General features: G+C 44.6%; 1 long non-coding RNA gene across 3 annotated transcripts in view; it reads right to left on the reverse strand.

Annotated features, from left to right (window-relative positions):
- The window catches only part of LOC308459560, a 77,180-nt gene that overhangs the window by 12,064 nt on the left and 47,607 nt on the right, over positions 1–17,509 (reverse strand). For 2 of the 3 annotated variants that reach the window (XR_013978145.1, XR_013978146.1), the window contains exons 2-3: positions 9,153–9,371; positions 2,849–3,482 (exon numbers count right to left, since the gene is read on the reverse strand). This is a non-coding gene — a long non-coding RNA (uncharacterized lncRNA). Of the gene's footprint in view, positions 1–2,848; positions 3,483–9,152; positions 9,372–17,509 lie in introns of those variants that run through there. The other variant, XR_013978144.1, reaches the window with a different exon arrangement.

Here is a 17,509-nt window from a genome sequence, read left to right on the forward strand (position 1 = left end):
CAGGCTTGCCTGTGCAGGGAGAGATGGCTTCATGTGGTGCCTGAAATGCTGTGTATGTACGTGACTCATCCCTGTGTCAGTTGCAGTGGGCTATTTCATCACAGTAGGCCTGTGTTGCCCTTAGGAACTTCATGCCAGAGATGGGGAAGCCTGAGGCCCTTCTAGATGTTGCTAGGCAACAACTGCCATCATCCCTGACTGCTGCAGGCATCTGATGGGAGTTGGAGTCCAACAACTTCCGGAGGACCTGTATACCTCTGAATACCTGTGAGGATGTTGTCTAGTGGAACTTGGGAGGAGTATTCATGGAGGAGTATTCATGGAGGAGTATTTATGGTGACTACTAGCCACGATGGCTGTGCTCTGTCTTCGCTGTTGGGGGCTTTAAGCCTTGGAGTACCGGATGCCTGGAATTGCAAGGAGGCAGAGTACTGTTGCACTCAGACCCAGATTGCTGGCTTCCCATCGGCATTTGGTTGGTCCCTGTGATTAGATGGGCCTTTGGTCGATCCAGCAGGGCTCTCCTTATGCTCTTATGACCTGAGGTTCCTTACTTTATGATTCAGCTCCCACCTATATTAGCATTGTCACTGAAAGGGCAGGGTGTGTGTCAGGGATGTACTATAGCTCTAAAGGCTTTTTTGCACAATCACAGAAACTTGGGGCCTTAGACCAAGCCAGAATGTTACTTTAATAAAATATATGCAAATTTGAAAAGAATGATTATGGCCCCCTCCAGACATCTTTTCCCCCCATACATATATTAGGATCTGTACTCATGACACTTTTGGGGGACAGTTACATGCAATCCAATTTTCAATACTGTTTGTGTCTGCAAATATTTTGGGGCAGTCACACTGCTTCCTGTCTAATTGGTGCATATCCCATAACTTCCTGCTGAAACCCCATTCCTTTTTATACCGCAGATGTTCAAGTTTCTTTCGGGCCTGCTTTTGTTGTGCTTTAGCCTCTCCAGACAGCAATCCTGTGGTAGCACTGGGGACTCATCAATGAACTATTATACACTATTATCGTATCCAGAAAATGTTACAGAATGCACCGTCAATAAAACTCCACTCTGGAAGGGCCCAGTAATTGAAACAGAAGTGTACTACACTGTGGCAGAGAATACTGAAGTAACCTGTGTGCTTTCTCAGTCTGTTGACTGTTGGCGGGCAACTTCAAGAGCCCTCCTGCTCTTCCTCAGTATGGTTCTTCATCTCCAAAATGGACTTTGGCTGGGCAGCCCTTCAAATAGAGGACTGTCCACTGCATGGTAGGACACTCTAATAGTCAATACAGGACCAGGTGAATAAATGATCTGATTTGGTGTGCTGATAGCTTTTCAGTGGCACCCAGCTGAGGTCTCTCCCCCAAGTGTTAAGAGTGAACAGGCCCAAAGTATGTCTTGTTTATGCTTTGAACCTCTATGTCTTTCAAAACCCACCCCAGCCCTATTCATTGATTGGTCTCTTCCACATTGGTTGCCATCTGCTTAATGCAGCTGTCTTTTGAAGTAAAGGAAAAGAGGCTTCTCTGGAAAAGGAGAGCCAAGGCAGGGGAAATTCACCAAAAGTTTGTAGCTATTTGTGGGCTTCAGAGAAAACTGTGGAGTCTAAGCCAGGTTTCTGCAACTCGGTGCCCTCCAGATATTGTATGACTACAACTTCCATCACCCCTGACCGTTCGGACTGGGGCTGGTGGGGGGGTGGAGATCAAAACATCTGGATCACCAGACTGAAGAAAGCTGACATTTCATTTCTTCCTTTCCTTGAATGTACTGCAATCAACTGATAATAACACACCAATAAAAATGTGTGTGTACCCCCCGCCAACTGTTCCTCCTGCAATTTTTATTGACGTTGGGCATTTTAGCTTTCAAAAGTAGACAGCAGCCAAGGAGGAAAGGTAGACAGGTGGGGGGGTTGAGGGAAGGCAAGTGGTCACATCAAACTGGAGGTGAGGAGAAACATTTGACACCTCCTCCAGCTCTGCTCTCTGTTTTTCATTTCCCTAAATCACTCCCAGCTGGGGATTGTATATTTTCAGTGGCCTCTCCCAGAGATGTGGAGATGGCAGGGCTCCTAACACCAGCTAAGCCCATCTGAGGTGCTGCTACATATTTATAGGACGTCGGTCCATATCAAGCTTTGGGGGACTCAGATCTGGAGACTCAAGGTCATCCCCCCCGTCCCGTCCCCCGATATCCTTTCTGTTTGTATCCATGATGATTTGTGCTCAATATTTTTTTATTATGTTCATGTCCCACCTTTTTCTCCAAAGAGCTCAAGGTGGCATACATTGTTCTCCCCCTCCTCATTTAACCCCCACAACAACCCTGTGAGGTAGGTTAGGCTGAGAGGCACCCAGTGAGCTTCATGGCCTTTGGGGGAATTTGAACCCTGGTCTCCCAGGACATGGCTCTCATAACAAGGTGCTTATATGCCTTCAATTCTCTTTTCACCTTCAAAAGTTTCCGAGTGGACATGTTGCTTCCTATTGCTGTGGGTGCATGCCCCATAGCTTCCTGCAAAAATCCTGGGATATTTCATACCACAAATGCTACTGTTGAAAGTGTGTGTGTGTGTGTGTGTGTGTGTGTGTGTGTGTGTGTGTGTTTCTCCTGCTTTTGTTGTACTACAATGCAATAATATCCCTCTTTGCTATCTGTTTATTTGTTGTGTGTATGTTGTTTATTAATTGAGGTTTCTTTTATTTTGTTTGGTGGTAATTGTTTTTCTTGTTTGTTGCAAGCCACTTTCAGAAGCCCAAACTGTAAAAGTGGGATGTAAGCAATTTTAATAATAATAATAATAATAATAATAATATCCCCCTCCCTTTTCACATTTAAAGGATTTTAGTTCATACTATGAATTTATGAATACACATTGTTAATCTGGTTTTACAGTAGCTATAATCCAGCACTAATTGCAGTAGCTTCAGTCACAGAATACAACAACTGAGCGCTTGAATTGTGCAACCAAATCTGTCCTTCATTTGCACAAACTGGTGTCTGGATTCCATTTCTCTTTGCTCTGTGTGGGCTTCCCTCTTATTGGAAGAATTATGAATGGGTGTACAACTGTTTGCAGTTACATAAATAAAGCAGACACTGTTCATTACCATTGCTGTCATCCATTTGTTGCCACATTCTCAGCAGATGTCGGTGGGTAGCATGTTTACTTTCAAATAAGCAAATAAACAAAGTTCCATGTTTTAGCTGGTGAAAATAATTTATTTATTATGAATCATGCCTATTAATTAGCATGCTGCCAATGATGAAGTCCGGGTAGATTAGCAGGCACCCCACAAGAAAGAGACATATTTACACAGAAGCCTGCTGACTGATATCATGTCATAGCGTATCAGAAGGTTACAGTTGTAATTTAGCATTTCTGCATGATTTATTGCATGTTAATACATACATATTTGTGCATCTCCAACTTGCTTTCAATCGGCGTGAACTTCCCTCATGGCTCTGCCTCGGGAAGAGAGAAGAAGAAAACATGGATTTTTGTACAAAATGCTGGTACACACTGGAACTGAGGATTTCCCTGAAGTGACCCTGCTCTTCTAATGCCCAATTCTGTGTCCTGTTCTATATATGAAGCCTTTCACTTTGTGGAGCGAAAAGGGGGGAATTATTTGGTGCATGGCTATTGCAGCTTAGGGCAGGAGCTGCCAACCTGGTGCTCAGGGTCCCATAGAGGTCTTCCTTGGCATCCACAAAGTCTTCTCCAACTGCTGAAATTAGGCTTGAATAAAGCAACATCACAGGCAACAGAACAGGCTGTGGTGTGTGCCTGACTGTTATATGTGTGTGGTGATCACAGCACACACACACACACACACACACACACACACACTACAACTAATCAACAATGTGGCAGCCAGACTGGTGACTGGGAGTGGCCACAGAGACCATATAACACTGGTCCTGAAAGACCTACATTGGCTCCCAGTATGTTTCCAAGCACAATTCAAAGTGTTGGTGCTGCCCTTTAAAGCCCCAAACAACCTTCACCCTGTATACCTGAAGGAGCATCTCCACCCCCATCGTTGGGTCTAGCTCTGAGAGCCTTCTGGCAGTTCCCTCACTGCAAGAAGTGAGGTTATGGGGACCAGGCAGAGGGCCTTCTCGGTAGTGGTGCCCGCCCTGTGGAACACCCTCCCATCAGATATTAAGGAAATAAACAGCTATCTGACTTTTAGAAGATATCTGAAGGCAGCCCTGTTTAGGGAAGTCTTTAATATTTGATGTTTTCTCATGTTTTTAATATTATATTGGGAGCCACCCAGAGTGGCTGGGGAAACCCAGCCAGATGGGCAGGGTATAAATAAGAAATTATTTATTTGTGTGTGTGTATGTGTGTGTGTGTGTGTGTGTGCGCGCGCGCGGTATATATATGTAAATGTAAATTTAGCCCAGTTTTGATTACTCTGGCTGGCTGGGAGTGACTCTCCAAAGATACCTGAGAACCATTGGCAATCTTAGTAATGATGGATCAGTGATTTTACTCCAATATAATGCAGCCACATCTATTTAATTCCCATATATATTTTCTGAGGACAGTGTCATAGACACAGCCTAGTAGGAATGCAAACTCTTATTCCAAAAGGCCCCTTTTGAGAAAAAGTATGTGTATAACCAGTTAGAATACCATTCTCTCCCCCCCTCCATGTATGTATTCTGGGATCATCTTCAAATGTCATCCCGCAGGTGCCAAGCATTACAGCAGCGTTAATTCTCCCTGCGGTTCTATCACTGTGGGATATGGGATTCAGAAGCATTGGGGATTGGGAATGTTACAGATTTTGGCTACCCACAGATTATTTGGTGTCCAGTGCAGTGTTAGCGGACAGAAGAAAATTTCTGGCATTCGAGCATTATGACCTTCATCTTGAAAGGACTGAGTGGGGGATATGATGCCAGTATATGATGCAGAAAGGTGGTGGAAGGAGAAAAAGGCGTATTTGTGGTGAAGAAGACAGGGGAAGCTATCAAGAACATGATTATCCTCCCGCCATAGCCTAGTCTAGAATGTTGATCGTATAACAGAAAAAGTTTGCCCGCCTCTGGTCTAGACATGTCACTGCGATACAATGATTGAAGCATTGAACTAGGGCCTGAGGAGCCAGGTTTCAAATCCCCGGTGGATGGCCTTGGGCCAATCACTATCTTTCAGCCTAACCTACTTCACAGGGTTGGTGTGCAGTTAAAATGGAAGAGTGGAATCATGTCCATTTAGGAAAGGTGAGTTATAAATGCCATAAATATGCAGACAAACAAATGGGGATATAAGTGTCCTTAGGGTATAAGAGGTCCTGACTTCTGTGGGGTGTGAAACACAGAGCAGTTAAATACAACATTCCTAGAGTGGACATGTTTAGACATGAAGAGGGATGTTTGTCCAGCCAGTAGATAAACTTCCTGTTTCCTCCTGTGCCGGGACAAACTTCCTCTTCATGTGACCAGAGGTGAGTGTGACTTTACCTGTGCAGGTAACAAAAGCACAGGACTGGCCACCACATCTCTCTCTTCTCCATTTTGCTTTCATCGAAGAAGCATCAGCCTGAGATGCTCTCTTGGCCAAAAAGGACAAAGGAACTATCTCCTTATGGGATAGATTCCAAGTGTATATATTTTGTAACTTAAGCCTGCCTTCAGGGATCCTTTTGTGAACTGAATGAAACTGTGAGTAAACTATTTTATACATGACTGTGTTACGTCTATCTTATTAGGAGGGAATAAAAGGGGAATTACCAGGAAACTTATTTTAGAGGCTTAAACAAGCCTGGCAAAAACGTTATCCGCTGTGTAAGTTTAAAACAGGGAATGTTACTCTGCTAAATTGTAGAACTTGTTAACACAAATTGGGAAGGATATAATTAAACAATATATCCTCTCCTGCCTCCCTGAACATTCCCACAACTTCAAATTCATCTGGGGGGGGGGGCGGATAGAGTGGCTGCATTTTTGTAGTCAGGGCCGGGAGCTGTGTGGCAGAGCACAAATCATGCCAACATTCAATCCCTTGGCAAGGAGCAGGAGGTAAGAATGACTTCTACTCTACCCGAGTCTCTGAGGAGACTCTGGATGTTAGACAATACAGGGCTAGATGGACCTGTTGCTCAGTTTAGCAGATTCTTATGTCCACTCTGAACTGAGAATTCCTGGTTGATATGTGACTGAGATAACTCTATCTCATAACCTACATGAATGTAAGTGTCCTGACTCTCCCTACTATCCCAAGAATCCTGTGATCTGTAGCTTGGCAACTCCCTGCTATTTCATAACTCAAGGGAGAGGTAATGGATATTAAACCAGTCTGGACTGTAGTGTGGTCTCACCACTCAAACCAATCCCAGGTCAAAGTCAAACACTCTGCCTGTTAATAAATGCTGGCTCTGAATCAGCTCCCTGTCACATCTGGGAAAAACTTGGTCCTTTCACAGCTGCTGACAGATGGTTTTGTCCAAAAGAGTTAAACCATAGCAAAGAAGAAGAAGAAACTTCTTCAGCCAGTTAGCTGGGCCCAAGAGTAGAGTTAAACAGGCCCAACTCCGAGAACACACAAGATACCGTATTTTTCGCTCTATAACACGCACCAGACCATAACACGCACGTAGTTTTTAGAGGAGGAAAACAAGAAAAAAAATATTCTAAATGAAACAGTGGGTGTATGATTTTTGTGGTTCATGCTGTGGCCACAGACATGTGATCTGACAGTGAGTTTGGAGTAGCCCAATGCAAAAATCCTGAGGATCCATGTGGATCCATGCTTTGTAACCACGTTTTTGCACCATTGCAGCCCCAGGCAACAGTGGGTGCGTGATTTTTTTGGTACAGACTGTAGCCATGGACATGTAATGTGATCTGATGGTGAATTTGGGGTGACCCAGTGCAAAAATCCTGAGGATCCATGTGGATCCGTGCTTTGTCACCACGTTTTAAATGGGGAGGGAAGGAAAGCAAAAGCCCCCCCCCCCCCCAAGCCAGACAGGATATACGAAGTATGATTTCTTTTTTATTTACGGTATTTCTTTTTTTGCCACCTCTGTCACTGCAACCTTTGCTCTGTGCTTGCACACTTTTGGGCAATAGGGCATGTAACACACTTTTTTTCATCTGCCATGATGTAGAAAATCAATTTTAATGTCCCTATATAAAATGCCTAGTGAAGCAGAAGGGTATTACATCAGCCACTGTATTAAGGCTAAACGTTTGAAGAACAGCTCTCTATGGGGGGGGGGGGGAGACTAAATTCCATTTTCAATCAATTGTTATTGTGGCAGCAATTATCAGTGTATAGCGCACAATGAGGAAAAGAACTTTAAAAAAATATATAAAAAACATTCTCACGTTATACTTCAAAGAAGAGTATTAGGCTTTTAATGAAGGGGAGAGGAGAGATGCTGTAATCCTCCTGGCTCAGGAGATTCTGATTTACCAGCCGCGTGTAGAAAGTATAGATTAAGATATTTGATATACAGCATATAAATCCAGAGATTTCCATGTCTCACTCTGCAATCCAGCCTGCTGTTACTTACGAGCAGGGAAGCAGGGTTTCTCTTCCAAACAAGCATACTGTCTCCCTCCAGCAGTACATTGCTTGGAGAAGCTGTAATTTGGAGGGGGCCTGGGGGCAGGGCTCTCTGCTTTTGGAAAAGAAATGAGAAACCTACCATTGTAAAGCAAAAGTCCCCCCCCCCCCACCCAAGCCAGCCCTCTCTCTCTCTCTCTCTCTCCCACCTGCATGCTTTTGCTTTTCGGCTGCCTGCGAGTCCCTAGAGCACGGAGAGGAGGAAGTGGTGGGCTGGAGCCTGCACGCAGTGTGACTAGGAAAGAATTAGAAGGAAGGACTCCTTTCCTTAACCCTCTGCTTGCCAGGAGGGCAGGGGATTCCCTGCTCTTTGTTGAGTTTGAGCAAACGCAGCAACAGAAGCGGGTGGGCAGTAAGACCCTGAGGCAGAATGCAGGAAAGCTTCCGCCTTCCCCCTTCCCTCCGCCCGCCCGCCCGATCTTTTTTTTGCTTGATTTTTGCCTATTTTGCCCCTGCGCTCCGGCGAGTCAGCTCCAGGGTCCACACATTCGCTCAATAACACGCACAGACATTTCCCCTTACTTTTTAGGAGAAAAAATCTGCGTGTTATAGAGCGAAATTTACGGTATATAAAGGAATCGCCAGCAGGGAAGGAATGTGTGCACATTCTCTGCCAAAACCAATCCCACCATGGGAAAGAGAACAAACCGATGGCTTCTTTTGCAAAGGCAGATTCTAGAACCTTCTAGACCACAGTGGTCTCTTCAGGCATGGACTTGTGTCAACCCAGCTATGCTGACAGAATGAAAGAGCTCAGTTCCCCTGCTGAAGGGGAGCATGGGGGATGGTGTTGTCATCATGCAAACATTTTTCCAGGGGTGTTCTCCACATAGATTCAGTTATGGTCTGAGTCACTGGAATTGCTTCACATGGATCTCCATTGCCTCATCCAGTGACCCAGTTTAAACATGGACTATATGCACACGGTACACTTAAAATACAGTCAAAGCATGTGGATTTCCCCCAAAGAACTCTGGGAACGGTAGTTTACCACTCACACCACTACAGTTCCCAGCACCCTTAACAAACCACAGCTCCCAGGGTTCATTGGTGGGAGCTATGTGCTTTAACTGTGTTTTAAATATATGGTGTGTACACAGCTTAAATGCTGTTATACAAAAAGCAGTTATCTGTATTGGCATCTTATGTAGCCACACCAGGGCCATTGCTAGAAGTGCTTAAAAGGCTTGGGGCACAGGCCCATGATACTAATTTGCATAATATTTGCATATGTTGGTGTCCCCTGAGGCTCCCCTTAGCAATGCCCCTGACCCACACCATGGGTAAAAGGCACTTCTCACATGAAGCAGCCCATGTTATGTAGCATTATTTGCACTTCAAAGATCCGTGGCCCAAAGGAATGCACTGACTGCGCACAAATCCTTCCCATGTATATGATACTCCCTGATAAGTGATGTTGCCAAGGCAGCATCAATCATGTCTGAATCAGGACGTAAGATATATTGACATTTCAAATTGCATGGCCCATTTCATTTCAGGTGACTTGCGCAAGCATCAAGGTGGGTATTTTGAAATCAATGCAGTTACCTTGGCTGACACATTAGATGTACAATGAATGAATGCAGCTTTGCTGAAAGAAATGGGAGTCCAACACACTCCTCATTACTTAGAGGACTTTAAAATATCCAAGGAATTGACTTTCCTCTGCTGAGATACTGGGAGCAGCAGATAAAAAGAACATGATGGAAGGATGCTCAAAGATTAAGGATGTGCTGTCCAGGAACGGCAATTTCTTCTCCAGCAGCTCTAAAATAAAATAATAATAATAATAAAATGAATTTGAGATGAATCTGTTATTGGTGAGTGCAATTCAGAGAGCTTGATACATTTGCGAGCTAATTCACCCATTGTGTTAAATTAGTTTTTTAATTCTTACTCTGTCCTGATGTAAATGTTTGAAACCCATTGGTTATTACAGGTAGATCAAAATACTTGGTCCAATCAGATTGCCTTTCAAAAAAAATTAATGCTCTTTAATGGATCTTCTGTTTTTCTGTCATCTGACTTGTAGATTTTTAATGGTGCAAGTACAGTGTAATGGTTAGAGCAGGGATGAAGGAACTGTGACTCTCCAGGTGTTATCATAGTACAGCTCCAATCATCCCTGGCCCCTGCTCTCATTCATCTGAAGCGACTTCTGCTGAAGATTGTACCTTTGGTCTGTTGCTTTTGCACACAAGAAGCAGATATCCCTCCCTGGTGGACACACCAGTGCCAGCAAAAGGAGCACTGTGGATGACATGGCCTGTCACTCATAGAAGCCTTGTCATGGAGCAGCAGAAGATCAGAGGAGGCTGATACCAGATGATGTGCTATATAAGCGCATTGGTTACTCAAAATACCTCCGATATAGGCTTCCCCTACAAGGTGTTATCAGCACTTCCAGGTGTATTTCTCAGTCCCCATCCCACTTTAAGGCACCATGTTTGGTACAGGATTCACCATCCAGAGAATCATTTGCCTGGTCTACATGAGCAGAAGACAAGATGTTGAAAGAGTTTGTGGACATTCCTAGGCTAGAATGCATTTCTACATAATATAAAACTACCTGCATGTACAAAACTAGGTGTCAGGGACAAAGATTCTGATATAGATTTCTCCTGGAGAGGCTAATTTTCTGGCCTGTGTGTGTGTGTGTGTGTGTGATTTTTTGAAAATGAGACTCTACTCCCACCCCACCACGACATGATGTGATAAAAGACTTAAGCTGTCACAATTTGTCCTCCTACACGCTGTTTACATAGACCAGGTATAATGAGCCCGAGTTTGTTTGACAAGGCTACTGCCATTTTTCTTGTGATGGGCACTCTGATACCCTGGAGAGCTATGCCCAACATTTTTAGACAATGCTGCGTTTGAAGGACCAGTGACACAACTCTGTGTCAAGCTGCACCCTGTCATTCTAAATCTCAGAAGTTAGGGTACAGGAGAGGTTGTTTGGCCTATAGCAAAGGCTCCCTCTGCCATGCAAAATCATTTCTGCAAACCAAGATAACACACACACACACACACACACACACACTTGCTTTTTTTGCAGAATGTATACAGGTTACAGAATTCATCACGGCATGGGGATCTTTTGTAAGCACAAAGTTTCCATTGGTCTGGTTATAGCTGAAATGGGAGGAATACACGAAGCTACCAACCACCAAGTCAGAGTTTTGGTCCATCTAGCTGAGCCTTGACAACTCTTGGCTGACAGAGGCTCTCCAGAGTTCCAAAGAGAAGTCTTCCCCAACTTCAACCAGAGATAAGAAGAGCCTGTTCAATTTGATGCTGTGGGAAACCCACAAGCAGGACCTGAGAACAAGAGCACTTTCTGTGGCTTCCAACAACTGGTATTCAAAAGAACTACTGCCTTGGATCATAGAGGCAGAGCATAGCGATCATGACTAGTAGCCATCGACAAGCTTTTCCTCCATGAATTCATCCAATCCCTTTTAAAGCCATCAGTTTATCCATGTGCTGTGTGAAGATGCCAGGGAACTGATCTGGGACCTTCTACCTGTGCAGAAAGTGCTCTCCCATTGAGCGAGGACCTATTCCCTGAATGCCTATGTTATGTGGACCAGCCCTTTGTCAATAGGAGCTACAGCACAAGGGCACAAGTGTCTTGTGGTGCCGTCTCCATAACTGACCCTAACTGCAGTGTGTGGTTCAAGAGCACAGCAGGAACCTTGTAGTATCTGAGACTTGCGGCTGCCATAGATGCAGCACCAAATGAAGGAGCCTCAGGGGTTTCTTGCTCTTCCTTTTTTGCAAAAGCAGCCTCTCTCTGCTTGGTCTTTTGAAGAATATCCCCTGTCTCACAAATAAAGGAGCACATTACATTGTTGATGTCAACACTGATTGGTGAAGACACCAATAAGAAGGGTGCTGCTAAGGAAAGAGAAATATTAACTGACAGAGACTCTGAATCGATGGCATCTCTCTTCCTGCTGGAGGGATTTCACCTCATTTAAAAGCAGCAGGCTTTGATGAAATAATGTATTCCTCCTCACCTCTTCCTCAGTTGTGCACCCAAATGAGAAGCTATCAGCTGCACGATCTTTTCAAAGCAACTCTTAAGTCAAATTACATTCAACTGGCAAAACCTTTCACTCACAAAGATCCTTCAGATGGCTGATGTCTTCTGACCTCCCCAAGTCAATGTAGGAGCCACTGTGCACATGGTACATCCCTTAAGAGCTACCAAGGGGTGGAAGTCTCAGGCATCTTGGCTATCATGTCAGAGTTGCATGTGGGCAAGGAGGACAACATAACTTATGAATATATTTATTTTGCAAGTTTTCCATACTGCCTGACAGCATTTCAGACACAACTGCCTGTGAGTCATTGAGGATTGAATATTGAACAATTGATGGCTGAGACATGTGCATGTGTGAATCAGTCAGTGGGTTTTTAAAAGAAGTAAAGTAAAGTTATTGCTGTAAGCCCCGATAATTTGGCTTAGAAAGAGTAAGTCTCAGGGGAAGCCCCACAAGAGCCCATTGAAGTAGTCATGAGTTACAGTGGCCAAGCTATCCATGTCCTGGAAAGGTCAGAGGCAGAGTATCAGCCTATGTTGATCATAGGCATTCTTCACCACAGAGGCTTCTTAACCCTCCAGTGAAGAGAAGGTTCTAGGTAGAAACTTCCCAAAATCATATACCTGATATGACTGGAGGAGCACAATGATTTTGAGCATTTTCAGTCTGGATTCAGGTCCTGTCTAGGGACAGAACTGGCCTTGGCCACTCCTTTTTCTGGAGAAGGACGGAAGTGCAACCTTGTTGCTCTTGCTTGATCTCTCAGCAGCTTTCGATACAATGGACCATTATAACCTTCTAGGACTGTTGCCGTGAGGGCACTGTTTTACAGTGGTCCTATTCCTTCTTGTAGGGACACGGGTGGCGCTGTGGGTAAAACCTCAGTGCCTAGGACTTGCCGATCGTATAGTCGGCGGTTCGAATCCCCGCGGCGGGGTGAGCTCCCGTCTTACGGTCCCAGCTCCTGCCCACCTAGCAGTTCAAAAGCACCCCTAAGCGCAAGTAGATAAATAGGTACCGCTTTATAGCAGGACGGTAAACGGCGTTTCCATGTGCTGCGCTGGTGCTGGCTCGCCAGAGCAGCTTCGTCACGCTGGCCACGTGACCCGGAAGTGTCTCCAGACAGCGCTGGCCCCCGGCCTCTTAAGTGAGATGGGCGCACAACCCTAGAGTCGGACACGACTGGCCCGTAAGGGCAGGGGTACCTTTACCTTTACCTTTATTCCTTCTTGTAGGGCTGTATCCAGTAATGGCTGCGAAGCATTATGTGTCTGGTTTCCAGATCCAGGAGCTGAGGAGTTTATCAGTTCTGGAAAGATCTGCACTGAGGAGTGACCAAGGCCAGTTCTGTTCCTAGACAGGACCTGAATCCAGACTTAAAATGCTCAGTCATTGTGCTCCTCCAGGCATGTCTGCAACTGAACCGTCACTGCTGTCTTTAACACCTTACCCAGAAAATGGAAATATTTATGTTCAGGTGACAGCTGTCAAATACCTCAAGGTCTAGGAAGGCTTATTTTAGGAGGGTCTGTATTATTGCCTCCTTCAATGTGGCCGCACTGCTCCCTCATGCTGAGACGTGTTGACCACTCCCTGGACCCACCCAGCCAACCCCATCAGCTAGCTTGAAGAAGCCGTGATGGGCAAAAAACAAGCGAGCATGTCATGAGTTCAGCTGCTATAAGCACCTCATCCACATCCTCAGACCTCATCAGCTGAAACTGGTCCCTCAAAATCAGGTTAGATGTTATACAAGACATCTCACCTGACTCCCTAATAACATCAGCATTCAAGTCAGCATGGAGAAAAGCAATTTTGCCCTCAAATAAGGCGTCCACTTACACCAAAAAAAGTGGGCAAATATATGCATACACTTTGCATAATTTATATGTACAGGTGCAAATTTAGAAGTAATTGATTTAAATAGAAATGCAGTATGTCTCATCATAATGGAGAAAACTGGGATTACTGGGATCAGGTGACCCATGCCTGCTCAATCTAATGTCCAGCTTCGAATTGTTGGTGGTCCACTTCAAACTCTCCAGCTCTTCCTTCTTGCAATATTTATTATTATCTTAAACCGGACTTGAACCACACCTTTCTTCAACTAGAGGACTGTATTCTGACACTCCCTTGAAAGAGAGAACTGTTCTTTGTAAAATAAGAAACATGGCCACCCTATCCTCAAACTGCCTGGCAAATTATTTCCAGCAAAGCTCTAATAGTTCCAACACTCCATTGTTTTATCTGCCTAGATATATGCTGTCAGAGAAGATCATGTGTAGCTGGCATTGCTGCGTTGTAGATGACCTGGAAGCACATGCAGTACCTTGGCACCTGAGATAAACAAGCTGTTTTGTGTGGACTCAAACCCTACTCACATGTAGGTTCTGCCTCTAAGGTGTGTGTGACACAACCTCTGCCCCTAGACCCTACCCAGGTACCAAGATTTTCATTCCAAGATGTTATGTACTGAGTTGAATGGGATCCAAAAGGCAGCAGTCTGATTGGTCCTAGAACAATAGGGTCCAGAATGCAGCAGTCTGATTGGTCCACAGGAGCCACCCAATCCAGCTCCAGGTGGAAGTGAATCTGCAACCTGATTGGCCTACAGGTGAATCGCAGAATTAGCCAATCACGTGGGGCCCATTGTGTAAATAATGTATATAAAGCAGACTTTCTGGGGGAACTTCCATTCCTCCTCACCACTATGAGCTGAATAAACAGCATGAAATCCACTCTCGACTCCAAGTATATTTCACAAGAGTTGGCAACTTTTCCACATCACCACATGAACCCCTTGCCTTTCTTTCTTTGCTTAACATCAGAGAGAGGAACCTGATGTTTTCGGACTCCTACTTCCCATCAGTCCCAGCTGGCATGGCCAGTGGTCAGGGCTGATGGGAGTTGTAGTTTTGCAACAGTTGGAGGGTCACAGGAAGTGCTGGCCCAATACATTTTGCTGCCTGAGGCAAAGGACAAAATGGTGCCCACCTTCCATGTCCAGAAGGTGGTTGGATTGAGAGCTGACTCAAACTTCAAAGCTGGCAACAGAACAGCAGAATCCCCCGGCACACCTGAGGGCTGTGGTCGAGTTTAGGAGGCGCAGGACACTCCTGCTTCTGCCCTCCAACATAGAGAAACAGCCAAAGAGGTGGTGCTGAAGCCACTCCTCAGCTTCTGCCACCTGATGCAGTTACCTCCCTTTGCCCAATAGTTGCACCAACCCTAGTCAAAGGTTCGCCACCCCTGCTCAACAATATGGAACAGGAATGGCCAAATGTCCAGCATGAAGATGTCAGAGTACCAGATACCTTCTATTACACGAAGCCACTATAAATGTCTACAAATGTGAGGTCGCTGTCAGCGCCTCATGCCATCATTTCTTCACTGTGTGCTCTCTTTCAAAGTAGTAACCAAAACTATTGTACCCGATCAGTGGTAGGTAATCACTGCTAAATTATAGTCTGTTAATAGAGATTCTTCACATTACAAGAATGTGTAACAAGTACTTAAAAGAATAATTTAATCTTAGAAATGATTAATGATAAGATATTTTCCTCTCTTGTCAAAACAAATGACTTGCTGAAAGTGAGATGGTGGTTCATCAACTTTTTTCGCAGGATAGTCGCAGATTTAGCCTACACATTTGGTTCTACACAATCACTCACTCAAATCTGCTTTCAAGAGGGAGGAGGGTTTTCTCAGTATAATCTCACCCGGAGGGGGTCAGTGGAAATAAGCAGGTTTTTCAGGCGCTTAAAAAGGCAACAACGGTATACAGTATAAAAGAGCGAGAAGCGTCTAATTCATTTTCGTCTTCAAAACTATAGATATATAATTTAAGTGGAAGGAATCAATATTAATTTAGAAAATAATGAATATGCTCTCTTTCTAGCCTGTTCCACCCCCTCCTCCTCCGCTTTTTTCTGGCTGTGTGTCTGTTGCCATGGCAATGGGGTTTGCTCACTAAGGGGAACAGCGCTGGGGTTAATTTTGCCAGTACTTGCCACTGTCTTTGCTTACCCTGGTTTGCTTCTCTTGTGTTTTGGCTGGGTCCACCAGGGTCAGTGGTGGTTGGGTAATTTAAGACTCTGGGCCTCACATTCTCAAAGAGAACAGTACCTCTTTAGATGGCATTGTGCATTCTGCATGACATTCTCCAGGCAAATGCATCTCTGGGGATGATCAGAAAGCTTCCTGCACGCAATGGTGGCTGGTGCCCATTGGGAATGGTGATACCAGTGGTGGACTTTGGGCGCTCAAATTTCAGCGGTGCTCTGGGTGATGCTCAAATTCAACACCACCCCCACTGCTCATGCTCCATTCTACAGCATTGATTGATTGATTGATTGATTGATTGATTGATTTTATATACCACCCTAAAGCCACCTGGACTGGATGTAAGACAACAGACAGGTGGAACTGACTGAGGACAGATGGAAGTTAAGAACATAGGAATAGCCCATCTAGTCCAGCATCCGGTTCTCACTGGCTAACCAGATGCCTAGGGAAGCCAGAGAGCAGAACATTAGCCCAAGAGCCCTCTCTCCTCCTCTGGTTTCCAGCAGCTGGTATTCAGAAGCATTGCTGTGGAGGTAGAGCATAGTCATCAGAGTTAGTAGCCATTGAGTAGGGCAGTGTCCCTTTCATCCTAATGAATGATCCTCTACTACACCTCAGATAAATTCAGAACATAAACTAGGCATTGAAAGCCTTAGAACATCATAGCTCTGGACAATCAGTGGTGATGACCTTGAAACTCAGCAATGTATTGGGTACAACCAGTGCTTTTTTCTAGTGGGACGCAGGGGTACACATCCCCCTAAACATTTTGTGACTCTTCGTACTTTTGTCCATTTACTGTATTTATTTTTCCCGATTTGAACTATAAAACAGTGATTTTTCTTGAGTCAAAACGAGAGTACCCCTAAACATTATTATTTTTTTTAGGAAAAAAGCACTGGGTACAACATCAGGCCAGCCTGGAGGGCCAAGGGGGTCTGTGTGGTGCCATTGTCATCTCTGTTTCCAAGAAGCCTCTTAATTTAGCATGGGCTTAGAGGGTTTGCATCTGGTATTGGGCCACAGAGACAGATTGGGGGACACTTCTGGACAGGCACAGGGTTGGGCATATCTATATGTGCTTCTGCGCGCACCTTTTTTTAAACAAAAAGACTGTACAATTGTACAATAGAAGGATTAAAATATCACACCCAAATTCCATGGCAATTCCTCTTGCAATCCTTGCACATTGCCTCTGTTGCTGAAATTCTATATCAAGGTATTGCCAGCTGTACTCTATTCAACAATAACGCCTATCTGTTTGAGTCTTCATAGGGCATTTACATGGCTGGTGAAAGCAATTATCCACCTCTCTTTTGTAGTTTGGGGGGTTCTGTTTACTTCCAAACAGATAGCTGCAATTTTCCTCTTGGTCATACTGGCTGGTGACTGAGAGAGGGTCAAGAGGAGTTGGTCTGCCACTGAGAAGTAAGTTGTATACTGTAGATATCGCGGTTCCACCATAATCCTTCCAGAAAAAAACATTTCAGATTTCACTCGGAGAGTATGGAAACTCGCATAGATTCATTGAAGCCCTAAGGTCCACTATGGAAACATTTGAGACTACAAAAGCAAAGTATTCTTAGAACAATTATTGTGGTTGTTTCTTGTTGGTTTTAACATAGGGCATATATGCTACCTTTTATTCTTCTTCTTCTTTTATTAAAGGAATTGGGTTTATATCTTTGAAAATCATACTATAAACACAAACTCCTTAAATCTGTGCACCAGCCAGATCTATAGCATGCCTGTGGCAGAAACCCACTTCTAAATCTCCAGCTTGCTATGGGA

The sequence above is a fragment of the Podarcis pityusensis genome (genome assembly GCF_964106645.2).
Source record: "Podarcis pityusensis genome assembly, chromosome: 12".
In the NCBI taxonomy this organism is placed as follows: domain Eukaryota; kingdom Metazoa; phylum Chordata; class Lepidosauria; order Squamata; family Lacertidae; genus Podarcis; species Podarcis pityusensis.